This window comes from Otolemur garnettii, unplaced genomic scaffold, assembly GCF_000181295.1.
Source record: "Otolemur garnettii isolate 467f Iridium unplaced genomic scaffold, OtoGar3 scaffold00300, whole genome shotgun sequence".
Taxonomy (NCBI): Eukaryota; Metazoa; Chordata; class Mammalia; order Primates; family Galagidae; genus Otolemur; species Otolemur garnettii.
The window spans coordinates 470,267-474,941 of NW_003852695.1; the positions used below are offsets into that span (position 1 = coordinate 470,267).

At 41.5% G+C, this 4,675-nt stretch overlaps 1 protein-coding gene across 1 annotated transcript in view; it reads left to right on the forward strand.

Annotated features, from left to right (window-relative positions):
• Positions 1-4,675, forward strand: part of LOC105888352 (zinc finger protein 11-like) — a 106,221-nt gene that overhangs the window by 28,589 nt on the left and 72,957 nt on the right. The gene's annotated exons all lie outside the window — the stretch shown is intronic.

Below are 4,675 nucleotides of genomic sequence, written 5' to 3' on the forward strand. Positions count from 1 at the left end.
CCCAGGCTGGATTCAAACCTGCCATCTTGGGTGTATGTGGCTGGCGCCTTAGCCACTTGAGCCACAGGTGCCGAGCCTCCATTTTTTTTAATGGCTGAATTATATTCCATATTCCATAAATATTCCATAAATACACCAGAGTTTGTTGATCCATTCATGGATTGATGGGCAGTTAGGTTGCTTCCACAACTTGGCAATTATGAGTTGAGACACAGTAAACATTCTCATGCAAATGTCTTTGTGGTAAAATGATTTTTGTTCTTCTGTCTAGATACCTAGTTATGGGATTGCAAGATCAAATGGAAGGTCTGCTTTTAGATCTTCGAGGATTCTCCATACTTCTCTGTAAAAAGGCCATCTTAGTTTGCAATCCTACCAGCAGTGTAGAATGTTCCCTTCTCTCCACAGGTCTGCTTTTAGATCTTTGAGGATTCTCCATACTTCTCTGTAGAAAGGCCATCTTAGTTTGCAGTCCTACCAGCAGTGTAGAAATGTTCCCTTCTCTCCACATCCATGCCAGTATCTGGTGTATTGTGACTTTGTGGTGTGGACTAATCTTGCTGGGGTTAGGTGATCGGTTAGAGAGGTTTTGATTTGTTAGAGAGGTTTTGATTTGCATTTCTCTGAAGCATTTTGATGATGAGCATTTTTTCATGTTTTGTTGGCCATTCATCTGTCATCCTCAGAGAAGTTTCTGTTCAGATCTCTTGCCCACTTAGAGAGGGGGTTGTCTGCACTTTACTTATGTTTAAAAAAATCTTTATGTTTGGGTGGTGCCTATGTGAGTAGGGTGCTGGCCCCATATACCGAGGCTGGCGGGAGGCTGGCAGGTTTGAACCCGGCCTTGAGCAAATTGCAACAAAAAAATAGCTGGGTGTTGTGGCAGGCTCCTGTAGTCCCGGCTACTTGGGAAGCTGAGGCAAGAGAATTGCCTAAGCCCAATAGCTAGAGGTTGTTATGAGCTGTGATGCCACAGCACTCTACCAAGGGTGATAAAGTAAGACTCTGTCTCTTAAAAAAAAAAACAAAAACAAAATCTTTGTTTGACCTTGGTATTTACCTTCTTTGTTGGTATCAATTACAAGTTTCTCTTCAGTTTCATGGTGATTCTAGAAATTCAGTGACATAAAATAATTGTCTGTACCTTAACATCTAATTTTTTCTTTTTCTTTTTTATTCAGTTGTACTTAAAGTGAAACCCAGGATCCATAAATTTAAAATGCTTTCTAACTATCCTACAGAGGCTCTCAGGGAATAGCACTTTAGAAAATAATATTTCAGTATCTGAATATAATGTTAAGGTGAAAGCTGAAGAGCCCCAAGAAATATTCACTTTTTTCTTTAATAAACTAGAACTTGCTGTGTCTAAGCTGAACCTGATCACCTTTTTGAAACACACGGAAGGACCCTGGAATGTGACAAGAGAAGATGCAGTAGCCGAACACCCAGGTAGGTGGGAATGAATGAAACAGGTGAGACGGGGAGAGGTCAGAGGTCAGGGAGGAAGCTAGACTTTAAAGTGTGGATTAAGAAGCTTTGGTGAAATGAAATTAATTATTGAGAAGCCTAGGTTTATTTCTCTTGCTCTCACAGAAGGACATCTTTTTCTTTATGCTGTCAAATTATCTGATGATTAATTCTTCTTAATATTTCAAAATTTATTTACCTAAAGATCTAATTCAGAGTAAGAGCCAAAGCCTTCCCCTTGGCCTGTGAGGGCCTGTGTAATGTGACATTCCTCCAGTCTGTGAGTATTTTCAACTACTTCTGTGTTCAACCATTTTTTAATTCTGTTTTTGCCAAACATTAGAAGTGTGATGGTGGAGTGATACTTGGTTCAGAAATTTCAGGAATACTATAGACCAGAAATTCTCAACCTGTGGGTCTCGAACAATGAAAATACATTCTGCATATCAGATATTTACATTACAATTCATAACAATAGCAAAATTACAGTTATAAAGTAGCAAAGAAAATAATTTTGTGGTTGGAGGTCACCACAACCTGAGGAACTGTATTAAAGGGTCTCAGCATTAGGAAGGTTGAGAACCACTGCTATATAGACAGGTATTAAATATTTTGTTTTACTAATGTCCAGTCTTACAGAGGTTTTAAGGGCAATTCTACAGATACTAAGGTCATAAGTTCATCAGCATCTGAATCCTCACCTCCCACCCACCCTTTGGAGACAAGAATCTCACTCTGTTGCCCAGACTAGAATACTATGCCATCATAACTCACAGCAACCTCAGACTCCTGGGTTTAAGCAGTCTTCCTGCTTCTGCTTCCTAAGTAGCTGAGACTATGGGCACCCACCACAACACTTGGCTAATATTCTTTTTTTTTTTTTTTTTTGAGACAGAGCCTCAAGCTGTCCCCCTGGGTAGAGTACCGTGGCACTACAGCTCACAGCAACCTCCAACTCCTGGGCTCAAGCGAGTCTCTTGCCTCCGCCTCCCAAGTAGCTGGGACCACAGGCGCCCGCCACAACACCCGGCTATTTTTTGGTTGCAGCCGTCATTGTTGTTTGGCGGGTCCAGGCTGGGGATTCGAACCTGCCACCTTAGGTGTACGTGGCTGGCGCCTTAGCCGGTTGAACTATAGGCGCCGAGCCGGCTAATATTCTTTTCCTCAGTCTGCTCTCAAACTCCTGAGGTCAAGGGATCCTCCCTCCTTGGCCTCCCAGAGTGCTAGGATTACAGATGTGAGCTACCTTGCCTAGCCTCAGATTCTCTCCTCTTAATAAATATTGAATTACATGTTAGATACTTAAGTATATATTTAATTATAAAATATGTATTTTGGGTCAGGTGCAGTGGGTCAGGCCTTTAATCCTAGCACTCTGAGAGGTGGAGGCTATTGGACTACTTAAGCTCTGAAGTTCAAGACCAGCCTGTGTACGAGCAAGACCCTGCCTCTAAGAATAGCTGGGCATGTGAGGGGCACTCAGCTACTTGGGAGGGGTTTCAGCTACTTGGGAGGCTGAAACTAGAGGATTACTTTGAGCCCAAGAGTTTGATGTAGCTGTGAGCTGTGACTCCATAGCACTCTACTAGAGTGACAAAGTGAGACTCTGTCTCAAAAAATTAATAAATACAATAAAAATCTATATCTTTTATATCAATAGTTTCTTTTTCCTAGTCAGAATTAAGATTAAAAATTTAATTTGTATATGCATTATTTCCACCTGTATAAAATAGTTTAATGTACTACTTTCCATATAGAATTTTTTTTTTTTTTTTTTTTTGCAGTTTTGGCCGAGGCTGGGTTCGAACATGCCACCCCTGGTATTTGGGGCCAGCGCCCTACTCCTTGAGCCACAGGCGCCACCCCTTTCTTTTTTTTTTAGAGACAGAGTTTCACTTTGTCATCCTCGATAGAGTGCTGTGGCCTCACAGCTCAGACCAACCTCTAGCTCTTGGGCTTAGGCAATTCTCTTGCCTCAGCTTCCCAGGTAGCTGGGACTACAGGTGCCCACCAAAACGCCCAGCTATTTTTTTTTGCAGTTTGGTGGGGGCCGGTTTCAAACCTGCCACCCTCGATATATGGGGCCGGTACCCTACTCACTAAGCCACAGGCACTGCCCTACATATAGAATTGTTAACTAAAAGTCTATAGGGAGCTTAGAACATTGCCCAGTGTAGAGTGAACTTCTAACTGTCACTTTATTTATTTATTTATTTTGAGACAGAGCTGCAAGCTGTCATGCTGGATAGAGCAATGTGGCATCACAGCTCACAGCAACCTCCAACTCCTGGGCTTAAGCGATTCTCCTGCCTCCGTCTCCCAAGTAGCTGGGACTGCAGGTGCCCCCACAACACCTGGCTATTTTTTGGTTGCAGCTGTCATTGTTGTTTGGCGGGCTCAGGCTGGATTTGAACCCACCAGCTCAGGTGTATTTGGCTGGCGCCTTAGCCACTAGAGCCACAGGTGCCAAGACTTAACTGTCACTTTATATTTTAATAATTATCATTTTAAGGCCAGGCGCAGTGGCTCATTCCTGTAATCCTAGCACTCTGGGAGACCAAGGCAGGTGGATTGCCTGAGCTCAGGAGTTGGAGACCAGTCTGAGCTAGAGCAAGATCCTGTCTCTTAAAAAAAAAAAAAAAAAAAAATCAAAAAACTAGCCACGTTGTAGTGGTGCCTGTAGTCTCAGCTACTAGCGAGGCTGAGACAGGAGAATCTGTTGACCTCAAGAGTTTGAGGTTACTGTGAGGTAGGATGCCATGGACACTCTACTTAGGGTGACAAAGTGAGACTGTCTCAAAAACAAAAAATTATCATTTTATAATTTTGCTGGGTTAAGTATGCAGCTCACTGAGAATGGCCCTCTGTGTTGGTTTGTTCATTCATTTGTTCTTCCTGATATGTGCATAATTTTACAAATACAAATTTTATATTTTTGAGGTACACATTTTCATAATTTAATATGTATATATCATGCAAAGCTTAATACAGTGAACTTAACACATCCATTATCTCACATAGTTGCCAAATTTGGGGGGTGATGGTGAGAATAGTTAGGTCTATATTCTTAATCTACATAGTATTACATAACCTCAAGTATATAATATGGAATCATTGACTATATTTGCAGTGGTATGCATTAGAATTTATTCATGCCTTGGAATTTATTTATCTTGTAGATGGAAGTTTATACTTTTTTTTTTTTTTT